Source organism: Triticum aestivum, chromosome 6B (genome assembly GCF_018294505.1).
Source record: "Triticum aestivum cultivar Chinese Spring chromosome 6B, IWGSC CS RefSeq v2.1, whole genome shotgun sequence".
Taxonomy (NCBI): Eukaryota; Viridiplantae; Streptophyta; class Magnoliopsida; order Poales; family Poaceae; genus Triticum; species Triticum aestivum.
Window position 1 is genome coordinate 51262460 of NC_057810.1, and position 13851 is coordinate 51276310.

General features: G+C 45.2%; 1 pseudogene; it reads left to right on the forward strand.

The window, feature by feature from the left end:
- Nucleotides 1-9391: 9391 nt before the first annotated feature.
- LOC123135706 (putative pentatricopeptide repeat-containing protein At3g25970) lies at nt 9392-13527 on the forward strand (annotated as a pseudogene).
- The last annotated feature ends 324 nt before the right edge of the window (nt 13528-13851 follow it).

Here is a 13851-nt window from a genome sequence, read left to right on the forward strand (position 1 = left end):
ACCTTCTGTAATAGCCAGTTAATCCTAGGAAACTTCTCAGCTGAGTAACATTCTCAGGTGCTGGCCATTTAAGTACTGCCTCAATTTTTACAAGGTGTGTAGCAACTCCATCTCCTCTAATGATGTGTCCTAGATATTCCACTTATGGCTGGGCAAAAGTGCATTTGCTAAGCTTTGCATATAGCTGGTGCTGTTGAAGGGTCTCAAACACTTCTTTTAGATGTTCTATGTGTTCCTGAAGGTTTCTGCTGAAAACCAGGATGTCATCAAAGAAAATCAAGAAAAAATTTCGCAGATATTTCTTGAAAATTGTATTCATCAGCTTCTGGAATGTAGCAAGAGCATTAGTAAGCCCAAATGGCATAACCAAGTACTCATAGTGGCCACAATGAGTGCTGAAGGCTGTCTTTTCTATGTCATGTTGCATCATCCCGATCTGATGTAACCACTCCTTAAGTCCAATTTAGTGAAAACAGTGGCTCCATGTAATGCATCCAACAGATCTTCAATTATTGGCACAGGATATTTGTTCTTGACTATTTGTTCATTGAGTTTCCTGAAATCATTGACAAGCCTTCAGGTCTGATCCTTCTTTTTCACTAGGAGGGCTGGAGAGGAATAAGGACTAACACTGTCCTTAATGACTTTGTCCTTAATCATCTGCTGGATGATTTGTTCCATTGCATCCTTTTGGTGATGGGGTAATCTATGTGGCCTCTGGTTTACTATTTTAGCTTCAAGCACAAGAGGGATTGTATAATCTATTGCTCTGACAGGAGGAAGGCCAGTGGGCTTTGAGAAAATGTTGTTATACTTTCCTAACAACAATTTCACTTAAGGATGCACTGGTTGTTGAGGAGGAGGAGGAGTAGGAGGGGGAGGTGCCACAGTAACAAAGTTAAGAAGGAGTACAGCTCCACATAATGGGTCCTGTTCCAATTCTTCCTCACTGTCCACCTCAAGTACGCCATGTTGGGCAGGCTCTCATCCTGGAAGATTACCTTTTTTCCTCCTTGCATGATTATTTTTACCTGCATTTCCTCAAAGTCCAGTTCTACAGGATTGTGGGCTTTCATCCAGTCAGCTCCTAATATCACATCATAGCTTTGGAGATGTAAGACTCTGAAATCTGAAGTGAAATGTGTCCCTTGTATAGTGTAATTGCATTGTTTTGCCATGAACTCAGTCCAGAGTACTCCACCATTTGCCACCACAACCTTTCTTTTTCTTGTAGGGGAGAGCTTGCACTGAATTTTGTTTGCAATGCTTGGGGAGACAAAAGTAGCAGTACTTCCACTGTCAATAAGTGATGTTGCAGGGGTATCTCCAAACATTACAGTAACAGTAAATGAGTATTTGGTTGCACTCAGGCCCATCAGAGCATGCATTGAAATTTTCAATGTCTGATCAGTAGTGTTTTCTGCTTCTTTAGTGTCTGTTTCCTCAATTTCTTCAGAACTTGCAGTGTAGTAAACCAACTCTGCATCATCAGAGCATTGCTCCTGTAGAGCTTGTATTTGAGCTTGATTGGCCATCTTACAAACTTTCTTGTGCCCTGGAAACCAAGTTTCCTTGCACTTGTAGCAGATACCCTTTAACCTTGCTTGTTGGATAATATTAGCAGTATTGTTAGCAGTTGGTTTGCTAGGGTCAAACTGAACCGGTCTTTTAACAGGAGGCTGCACTTCTTGGGGCCACCGTTGGGGAATGTAGTAATTTAAAAAAAATTCCTACGCACACGCAAGATCATGGTGATGCATGGCAACGAGAGGGGAGAGTGTTGTCCACGTACCCACGTAGACCTTAAGCAGAAGCGTTAGCACAACGCGGTTGATGTAGTCGTACGTCTTCACGATCCGACCGATCCAAGTACCAAACGTACGACACCTCCGAGTTCAGCACACGTTCAGCTCGATGACGTCCCTCGAACTCCGATCCGCCGAGCTTTGAAGGTGAGTTCCGTCAGCACGACAACATGGTGATGATGATGATGTTCTACCGACGTAGGGCTTCGCCTAAGCACCGGTACGATATTATCGAGGTGGATTATGGTGGAGGGGGGCACCGTACACGGCTAAGAGATCCAAGGGATCAATTTTTGTGTCTAGAGGTGCCCCCCTGCCCCCGTATATAAAGGAGCAAGGGGGGAGGGGGTTGCCGGCCAGGGAGGAGGCACGCCAAGGGGAGTCCTACTCCCACTGGGAGTAGGACTCCCTCCTTCCTTGTTGGACTAGGAGAAGGGGGGAACGAGGAGGGAGAGAGAGGAAGGAAAGGGGGGGGGGGCGCCGCCCCCTCTCCTTGTCCTATTCGGACTAGGGGGGAGGGGCGCGCGGCCCTGCCCTGGCCTCCGCTCCTCTTCTCCACTAAGGCCCACTATGGCCCATTAAGCCCCCGGGGGGTTTCGGTAACCTCCCGGTACTCCGGTAAAATCCCGATTTCACCCGGAACACTTCCGATATCCAAATATAGGCTTCCAATATATCAATCTTCACGTCTCGACCATTTCGAGACTCCTCGTCATGTCTGTAATCACATCCGGGACTCCAAACAACCTTTGGTACATCAAAACTCATAAACTCATAATATAATTGTCATCGAAACCTTAAGCATGCGAACCCTATGGGTTCGAGAACTATGTAGACATGACCGTGACACGTTCCCGGTCAAAAACCAATAGCAGAACCTGGATGCTCATATTGGCTCCTACATATTCTACGAAGATCTTTATCGGTCAAACCGCATAACAACATACGTTGTTCCCTTTGTCATCGGTATGTTACTTGCCCGAGATTCGATCATCGGTATCTCAATACCTAGTTCAATCTTGTTACCGGCAAGTCTCTTTACTCGTTATGTAATGCATCATCCCGCAACTAACTCATTAATCACATTGCTTGCAAGGCTTATAGTGATGTGCATTACCAAGAGGGCCCAGAGATACCTCTCCGACAATCAGAGTGACAAATCCTAATCTCGAAATACGCCAACTCAACAAGTACCTTCGGAGACACCTGTAGAGCACCTTTATAATCACCCAGTTATGTTGTGATGTTTGGTAGCACACAAAGTGTTCCTCCGGTAAACGGGAGTTGAATAATCTCATAGTCATAGGAACATGTATAAGTCATGAAGAAAGCAATAGCAACATACTAAACGATCAAGTGCTAAGCTAACGGAATGGGTCAAGTCAATCACATCATTCTCCTAATGATGTGATCCCGTTAATCAAATGACAACTCATGTCTATGGCTAGGAAACTTAACCATCTTTGATTCAACGAGCTAGTCAAGTAGAGGCATACTAGTGACATTATGTTTGTCTATGTATTCACACATGCACTAAGTTTCCGGTTAATACAATTCTAGCATGAATAATAAACATTTATCATGAAATAAGGAAATAAATAATAACTTTATTGTTGCCTCTAGGGCATATTTCCTTCAGCCACTTCTTCCTAGGTGGCTGTGCTTGCTCCATTCTTCGAGCTAACCAGATAGCTTTCTGCAGATCTTGAGGTTCATGACATTGGATATAATGCTGAATGTTGTCGTGCAAGCCAGAAATAAAACTGGTTCTGTAGTAATATTGTGGAAGAGCAGGATTGTCTCTTCGCATTAGATTCATAGCTTGCTCAAACTTGAGTATATACTCATTGACAGATCCTGTTTGGGTGAGTGCATGAAAGGATCTCACATTATCACACACAGATGTTTCAGCAAATCTGTCACCCAGGAGTCTACAAAATCTATACCAGGGCAAGGTGTTAGAAACTATTCCAGTACCTCTCCACCACTCAATTGCAGGGCCTTTCAGGTATGTAACTACAATTTCTGTTTTCTGCTCTAGGGGTGTTCTAGCAGCTTCAAAATCTAGCTCAATGGTTTGAATCCAAGAGTCAGTGCCACTTTCTTCAAATTCAGGAATGTTATATTTGGCTGGTTTGACCAGTGCCATAGGTCTTCTGTTATCCTGTAACTGGTCTCTCTGCACATTTCCTCTGCTGGTTTCCTGTTGAGGGAGTTGCTCAGCCTGCTCCAAGTCTAGCTGTATTGGCTGCTGTGTGTTTGGGCCCTGGTTACCTGCAGTAGGTGCTCTTGCATCATGAATAGGATTTTTGTTTGCAGCAAAATGTGGATGTCTGTAAGGGACTTTGTTGCTGCCATCCAAGTTGAGCTCTTTTCATGTGTTCTTGTCTACTAATGTTGCAGATCCCATAGTAGGAGGTGTTTGGATGACCACAAGAGGTGCATGGTTAGGGCCCTGAGGTGTGTGCTGTTGGCCACTGCCTTGTGCAACATCTTGGGGGCTTGGAGGGCTTTCTATAGGTTTTGGGAACCCAGCAATGAAATTGGACAGTGAGCCCTACAACTCTCCTAATGTTTTCTGCAGGGACTGGAAGTTACTGGCAACGTGCTCTCTGAAATCCTCAAAGTCTCGTCTGTCTGCCTCTCTGTTTTGCTGTAATGTTTTGACATCCAGTTGTAAGGATTGCAGCTCCAGATTATCAGTGGAGGAAGAACTCACAGGGCCCGTCATATTGGAGTGGAGGGACAACAGGGAGGGTTTTTACACTTAGCAGGGAGCTAGGAACCTCGCTGCATGTGATCAACCAGCGAAGGAGGGGATTTTACAACAGCTTGAACTGCAACCCGGCCTTAGCCTTTGATCTTGCTGCCGCCTACACCGCCACTAACGCCGCGCCACCGGAAGTACACCGGATCTGGGACGGAGGGAGGGATTTTAGCACAGAGACGGTGTGTGTCTGTAACCTTTTCCCTTACCCCAAACATGTACCAAATTTTGTCACCGCCGCCCGTCGCCGCCGGAAATCCACCGCCGCCCAAGGTCACCGGTGAGAAGTGGAGGATTTTAAGGCTCCTCCAACTCCACCTCCGCACCGGATCTTGCACCGCCAAGGAGAAAACCTTGCTCTGATACCACTTGTCAGACCCAAGTTGGCCTAAAGAACTAGATTTAGAGAAACAAGTCCGAATTTGGCTATTTCATTCGCTTTCAGAGGAAAGATTAGAGCGTTCAAGCTGCTTACTAGGGAACCTAGCCAGCCAGGAAGACTGGCGGCGCAAAGCGGGAAACCCTAGAAAACTGGGAGATGGTTCTCGTGTCTCCAAATCGCTGGCTTTATGGCCTTACAAGCCAAGAAAAAAAAAGAGAAAATGGATACAGAGTGGTTGAGGATGTAAGCCTTTGCCGGAAAGTGAACAGCGACGCGTCCAAGATGGAGAGCCGTCCGATGCGTGATCCACGGTGTCAGCATCATCATAACCCGTGAAACGGTATGCATGAAGGGGAGACGTTGTATTCGAGATGGATGGCTCGGCTGTCTTCATGTGCTCGCAGTGGCCATTGAAACTAACTGAACTTCGTCTTCAAGTGTTGATCGGTTGTCGATGGGTCCTGACATAAACTGACCCTTTCTGCAAGGCTATGGCTTTCAATTGCTTGACCCCACTTATGTACTTTAGTAGTTAGTGTTATAGAGTGGAGATAGTTGATTTGATATAATTATATGTCCAGTTATCAACACTCATACTCAAACACCATTTATGGCTAAATCATGAGAAACTCCATGGCATCGTTGCAACATCATGGAATTGACACAAAACTGCACATGTTTAATTTTTTTTGAAATGGAGGCAAAAATTTTGCCTCATCTATTAATTAAGAAGAAGAGAGTTGCCTGGTTAATTAACGGAAAACTGGGCTAAAACCGTCACAAACCGCCGAGCAACACACATAAGATAACCCCACACACACCTCAACAAAGAGGACATCATCTAGATACACTTTGTCATCATCGTCATCACTTCTCCCCAACAGGCATCATCACCCTCCCTAGTCTCCGAGCAAGTGACTCCGACTTTGCCGAAGACAACCTCGACCCAACCCTCACCTTAGAGGTTGTGCGGAAACCCATAAGACTCGTGCCAGACCCAGCCACCCACATCAAAGGTAGCACGGCTCCGACTTTGATGGAGAGCTCTGAAGGAGGACCATGCTCGGCTGGCGCCGTGAAAGACCACTGAACAGACCACCTGCTGCCTGTCATCACCGCCACAGGGGCCCCGCCGCCGCAACTCCGACTTCACTGCAACAAAACAATCCGAGGTAATCGCACGGACACGTCGGAGAAGAGCCGACTACCGCAACCGTTGCCATGCCTCCGACATCACTCGGCTTCACCATCGTTGCCACGGAAACCTTGACACCAACACCACCATCTTCCACCGGTCCCTCTTGCCAAAGCCCAGCTCCAAAGACAAAGCCCTCAAGAGGGGATACGTCACCAAGGTGTCGTCTTCATCTGATCCCACGGATCTAGGGTTTCCCCTGGAGTTGCAGCAACCGGCCTGTGCGTGAGGGGTGAGGAAGCAAAACAGCGATGCCTCCAAGAAGGTCGACGATGCCCACAGACGTCGCCATCGCTGGTCATAGGCCGAGACATGGTTTTCACCCGAGCTTCCGAACACACCCTCAACGGCCCATGCCGGTGTTGGCAAGACCACAAACCAAGGACTGCCGTCGATGAAGAAGCGCAGAGCAGTCACCCGCACCTCGCGGAGGCCACCGACGGCCAAAACAGCAGCCGCCAAAGTCAGATCTACCCACAGCAAACCAGGAGCAGAGCCACCAGACGTAGCTATCGCTGCCGAGCCCTGCCAAGCACCATGCCGGCAAGGGAGCAGAGAGAGCACCATCCCGGGCTGAGGACCACCATGGTGCCCAGCCGTAGTCTGTACTGGTCGATTGAAGATGTCAGATCTGCCGCGCCACGCCTACAGGACAGCCAAGGCCATCACCCGTCAAGCGCCAGTGCACCCCGTCATCCGTGCAGCAGGAGGACTCCGCGCACACCTACTTACGGCCATTGAGCCGCGACGCTGCGCGCACCCGCCTATGGCCACCGAGACGCGTCGCCCAGTGCCAGATCTGAGCTGCACGCGCCCCGCAGCACCTGGCCGCCCTAGGCATGCGCCCCACGCTGCGCAGCACCATCCCGCCTATGCGACCCCGCGCACCGAGCGCTGCCGCGCCGCCCTGCAGCCACGTCGCGCCGCCCCGGACCATCGCGAGCCCGAACTCCCCCCCCCCCCAACTGACCGGCCCGCGCCGCTCGCCCAGGAGGAGGAAGAGGGCCCCGCCACTACCGAGCCGCGCGGGCTTCGCCCGGCGACTCATGCCTGCGGCGCGAGGGGAGGGGACTCCGGTGTGAGGCTCTTGCGGCGGCTAGGTTCGCTCCCTGGTCGCCCGTGGGAGCGACCGAGGGGAGCGTCCAATGGTCCAAGAAAGTGATGTTGTGGCTACTGCACATTTTTAATCGGAGCCTTGACTTTTGTCGGTAGTTTGGGACCTCGTATAGTGGATGCGCTAAGATTATTTTTTCTCCTTCGGAGACCGTTTCTACATATAATTTTGCTTCCCTACTAGTTACAAACTTTCTATATTAGCATACCACGTGCATGGATTTCATGTTGCATCAACCGGCGCAAATACGTAAATAAATTTGCAGTGTTGGCATAGAGTTAGAGAAACCAAAAAAAAATCTAGCTACGACTTGTCTTCTTCACTTTGTTAATATCTATTCCCTCTTATGTTCACTTTAATTCTTCTTTCAATGTTTCCCCATAGTTGGACCAAGAACAAAAAGAATAAATAATTTGAACCTCCTTAGGATTATCTCCCCGCCATACTCCCACCCTATATATCTGGTCGAGCATACCCTCCCCCTACCCTAGCCCCTGGCTGTCCCGTCAGGCATAGCTCCGTACCTACCCTCCACCCTCGGGCATAGATACCCCATGTAACCCTACTACTCGGTGATACTAGTCTCGAGAACAGAGGTGAAAATCCTATCAAATTGGCGATATGGGACTAAAAACATGTCGGTAAGTGTTAAATTTCCAGCAACACACACGCGCATGTTTAAGTAGACCGACCATTTATGGTCGGTTTTCTATGCCTTTTCTTTGTTTTTCTATTGGTTCTCTTGGTATTTTTTTTCTCTTTTCTCTTTCATTTTTTTCCTGCTTCTTTCATTTCTTGATCTCTTTCTCTAGTTTCCTCTTTCCTTTTCATTTTATACATTTTTTATACCCAAATTTTTTTTAAATAAATGGTGAATACTTTTTAAATACACGACAAACTTTTATAACACAATGCACATTTTTTAAATATACGACATAATGTTTTTTAATAAGCGTTGATTTTTATATTTTTCAATTCTTAAACTTGTTTTAACAATTATTTTCAAGAAAACATTTTTGAATTTAATTGGAAAAAAATTGAAGGTTATTGAGTCAAGTTTTGGGAGGTCTATATAGGTAAGCCGTAGGCTTGGGCATTTGCCTACCTATTTGACCGTCATTGCTATCTATCGCTTACTACGAGATATAACTGTGTCCCGCCTTCAGTGATCCCACCAACGGGACTGCCTAGCAATCGGTTTTCCTGCACATGGACGAAGTTTTTTTTTACGCTGGTATTTTTTTCGTTTTGGTGTGCTTTGCTTCCGTTTCAATTTTCAGTTCGTTCCTTTTTAGTTTTTCTGTCTTTTCTTTTTCTTCTCTTCGGGTTTCTTTGCCTTTTTTCTTTATTTTTCATTTTTTATTTTCCTTATTCTAAAAAATCAAATTTTTAACAAATTTAATTTTGTGTGTACATGTGTTACATTTTTGCTAGGGATTTAATTTTTTTCAAATAAATGTATGAATTTTTTAATGCTTGTTAAATATTTTCTAGTTGCATGTTGAATTTTTTTGAATGCTATGAAACACTTCTTTAACTAGGAGAACACTTTTTACATTGTATGGTTATTTTCTTCAAAGTGTCATGAACATGTTTCTGAAATGCTTGGTCATTTTCCCAAATATCTCACACATGTTTTCGATTGGTAAGAAACATTCTTTTCAGTTACACAAACTCTTTTATTACATTGTATGAACATTGTTTTAATGTCATAATGTTTTTTGAAATGAGTGTTTTTAAAAATGTCAGGTATATTTTTTGGTAAGTATTTTTTTTTACTAAATTACGGCAAGTTTTTTGTGCATTTTCTTAAATAATTTAAAATGTCTCGAGCATTTTTTGAAATGTATGCACATTTTTTTAATGCTAGAAACATTTTTTTTCAAAAGTTGAGTAAACAGTTGTTTTACACTAATTTATTTTTAAGTGTGCTATAAACACCTTTTAAAATTGGAGTAAATTAATATTTTAAATGTATGTATTTAGAATTTTCCAAAAAGTAAATCAAAAATTAAAATAATAAGAATGAAAGAAAATGTGCATGACACGATGAAGAAAAGTTGGGCGCTCTCAAAGTCGGCCCAGGCTATACGTACTGCCTACCAAAAAAGTGCCCCTCGCTCCGTCACCGTCTGCTCTCTTCCACGTCGGCGGCGCCACTCGTTCCTCCGTCCGCTTCTATCCTCCCTTCGCCCGCTTCTGTCCTCGGTGCGCCGCTTGCATGGAAGAAAGAGAGAGCAATGAGGGGAGGGCGAGCCACGCGGTGTCGTGCCCTGTCGCCTGACGACGGAGGTGCCACCGTGAGCTGCGTGCAAGACAAGAAGAGAAATGCCCGCGCGCCACCACCTCACCATCGCCGCCGCCGCCGCCGCCGCTAAATCCCACGCCACGCTGCTCAAGTACGGCATCACATCCCCCACGCCCTGGAACCAGCTCCTCACCGCCTACTCCCTCTCCCCTCTCGGCCTCGTCGCCGCGCGCCGCCTGTTCGACCAAATCCCCCGCCAGGACGCCGCCTCCTGGAACTCCCTCCTCACTGCTTATGTCTCCGCCGGCGCGCACCCCGCCGCGTGCCACCTCCTCCGGGCCATGCACGAGCGGGGACTCGCCACAAACACCTTCGCCCTCGGCCCCGTTCTCCGCTCCGCTGCTGCCCTGCTCTCGGCACCCAGCTGCACTCTCTCGTCGTCAAAGCCGGCCTGGCCGATAACGTCTTCTCTGCAACCGCATTGCTTCACATGTATGCCAGATGTGGCCGCACGAGGGATGCTCGTTAGATGTTCGATGGAATGCCAGAGCGAAACACTGTTTCTTGGAATGCACTGGTTGCCGGTTATGTCAAATCTGGGAAGGTTGCTCCAGCAGTTCAGCTGATTGTTAGGATGGGGAGGGAGGGGTTATGTCCATACAAGGCAACATTTGCTGCATTGCTCACGGTGGTCGATGACTCCTATTGTTTCTTGATGCACCAGCTGCATGGGAAGATTGTCAAATATGGGTTAGCGTTGGGCTTGATAGTGTTGAATGCAGCAATCAGTGCCTACTCGCAGTGTGGGGCCCTGGTGAGTTCTAGAAGGATCTTTGATGAAATTGGGGACAAACGAGATGGGATGGAGCATGAGGCTACGGGATTCGTTGCTAGCATGACGCGAGCGAGTGGAGTTCAGCCTGACATGTATAGTTTCACAAGTATCATAAGTGCGTGCGCAGAGCATCGCGACCACGGAGGGACAGTAATTCATGGTTTGGTGATCAAGAATGGCTTCGAAGGAGTCACGCCTGTTTGCAATGCTCTGATTGCCATGTACACAAGATTTAGTGAGAACTGCATGATGGAAGATGCATATAAGTGCTTTGATTCCTTGCTGCTTAAAGACACCGTCTCCTGGAATTCTATGTTAACTGGTTATTCACAACACAGTTTGAGTACTGATGCCTTGAGATTCTTCAGATGTATGCAGTCAGAAAATATTAGAACTGATGAGTATGCATTCTCTGCTGCCCTGCGTTCATGCTCAAACCTTGCTTTACTTCGGCTAGGTAGACAAATACACGGTTTAGTCATCCATTCTGGTTTTGCTTCCCACAATTTTGTCTCCAGCTCGCTGATCTTCATGTATTTTAAGAGTGGCATTCTTGATGATGCAATCAAGTCTTTAATTTGAGGAGGCAGATACGAGTAGCTCTGTGCCCTGGAACTCTATGATGTTTGGTTATGCGCAGCATGGACAGGCGCAAGGTCGCAAGCTGTGTGCAGCCTCTTCAATGAGATGCTGGAGTTTAAGGTTCCTTTGGGTCATATTACATTTGTTGGCCTGATTACTGCCTGCAGTCATGCTGGTTTTGTGGATGAAGGTTCAGAAATCCTCAATACGATGGAAATTAGGTATGGAGTTCCTCTTAGGATGGAGCATTATGCATGTGGCATTGATCTGTATGGGAGGGCTGGGCAGCTTGACAAAGCAAGATAGCTTATTGACTCCATGCCATTTGAACCAGTTGTCATGGTGTGGATGACCCTATTAGGTGCTTGCAGAATCCATGGGAATATGGAACTAGCGAGTGATGTGGCCAGCCATCTATTGGAGGCAGAACCTAGACAACACTCCACTTATGTTCTCCTCTCCGGCAATCGTGCAGAAGGAAATGAAAAATAAAGGATTAAGCAAAGTCCCTGGTTTGAGCTGGATCGAGGTGAAGAATGAGGTGCACTCATTCAATGCAGAGGATTGGTCGCACCCAAGGATGGATGAAATATATGAAATGTTGAGTTTGTTGCTTCACAATTTTCTCGTGCAGCCTGTGCATCAAGAAACAACTGGAGCCATCGACTTCTGTGAGCAATTAGCCTCTTGATATTTTTATTTTTATCCGTTTTCATTTATGTGCATCAATTCTACTCTTCTGTTCGTTTACTCACACATGATAATTTGGTTGGCCACAGAACTATCAAATTATGGGCACTAACCAGCCAGCCCCTGTTGAAGATGATTGGGCACACTTCTCTTGTATGTTCTGTGGATTTACATTCATCTGCTCTGATTGCTAGTGGCAGTGAAGACCCCTCTGTCAATATATGGAAAGGTGATCTGTTTTGTATGCTTTGGAAATTCATGTTAAAATGCAGTTATACTTTTTCATCGGATAGGATTTGTTTATACTTGTATCTTCTCCATTGAAAAACTCTTGAAACCCCGACCTTTCAACTGAGGGTACCATCTCCATTATGCAATTGGATTTGTCTAAATAAATGTAAAACTGTGGTAAAGTCAATATCTCCCTTGCTATGCTCCAGTCTATTCAAAACAAACAAAAATAGTTCTAGTCTGTGATTGTACTTCCCCTTAAGCGGGGACTTCCAATATAAGCAAATGATCCTACAGATCTTTGATCTTAAACATATTTGAGTAGTTGCAAACTGGAAAGATCACTATGATCTGCTAGTTGTTTTTGACCATTTGGATTCCTGCTTATTCCCTTGACTAGTCCATGACCATGAGTAGCTTCATTGGCTTTTCTTGGGAATTGGTATGTTAATCAGTCGATGTTCCAGTTTATTAGTTATGTCAAAGTTTGAGCTAGAATTGACTTAATGCTCCAATGTAACTGCTTGGAGAGTACAACACTTATAGCCTGATTGGACATGGGAATTCGCAAACCCACACTGCCATCTTCTTTCCAAGCCGCATCAATAAAACACCTGTATTTACGATGCAAATATGCCCTGTTCTAATGATGGTAAGAGAAGTACCATTGTGGGGATTTGAGTTGTGAGTGTCAAGGGTGCAGTTTCGATCACCATTCATTCTCTTGTTTTTGAGGATGGTACTTGTTTGGATTCATGTCATGTGCTACTGTTTGAAAAGGAAATTATACTGGCAGACAGTGATCTTATTTGGTTATGTAGCAGAATGAAAATTTAGTGCTTCATGTGCTTTGGTTATATAGTGCAGATGGGATCAATGCATGTTCTGATGTAACTGTGATGATATGGACAACCAGCCATGATAGGGTTCTGCAGTGATGAGGAACGTGGAGCTTATACACAAATCTTATTTCTCAGCACACACACTTAGCAGGTTCGTTTCTATATACTGCTTAAAGTGACTGTTTAAAGACAAGGAACAAGAAGTGGACAAGAATTGCAGATGGAGAGAGACAATGCTAGCTGGAAGATCATTATGCAAAAAAAAGTAAAAAAAATCCCAACTTTATTCTAGGTATTACTGCTACCATGCTGTGCTTCAAATCTTGTAATCTTCAACTGAAAGCTTCAATCTTGTTTTTCCATTTTCCCCCATCCAGCAATATCAGACTTGTCTTATTTGTTTGCTCTCCGATATGCCACATTAATGTAATTGAGAATCTTTAGCCAGTTAGCTCGATTTGATATATATTAATTGCATAACAACTATCAGCAGTGTGCTAAGAAAAACATTACCTGCTAACTGACACTGTATTTCCGTCTCTCTATATAGCCAATTGCTTTAAATTGGCGGTTTATTTAATAGCTAGCGTGATTTGGACCATAACGTCAGCAGCTGCACTGTGTATGGAAATGGAAAACCTTGATATGTTAAACCATGGTGGATGGTCGTTTATCTAATACAACTTAAAATCTTGATTTGATCAGGTGGAAGGGGAGCCTCCTTCCTGCTGGTTGGAGCTTTTGAGCGCAATTTTGGTGCTGCAACATGAACTGCAATTCAACATTTTTGTAGTTTTTGGGAAGGCAAGTTCATGTATTCTGTATTTAGTTGAGCTTTGTGTCGAAAACACATGTTAATGTGAATCACAAGTAACTGAAGAATTCACAAACATAATTTTAATCAAAAGTGTTAATTTTTTATACAAAATAAACAAGAATAAATCAACTTGTCTAGTTGGTAGCTCAAGGTTGAGACATGATGAGGGCCATTTGACATATTAACTACTCCTATGAATCAATTGATAAGAGAAAAGGAAAATTGCCCTTCTCTTAACAGAGCTGAGACTGATATCTGAAGTCAATTCTTCCCATGAAACTCCAGCAGTAGAAAAACATAGTATTCATTTTCCTTGCTTTTGGTTGGTTGGTTGGAGACAGCA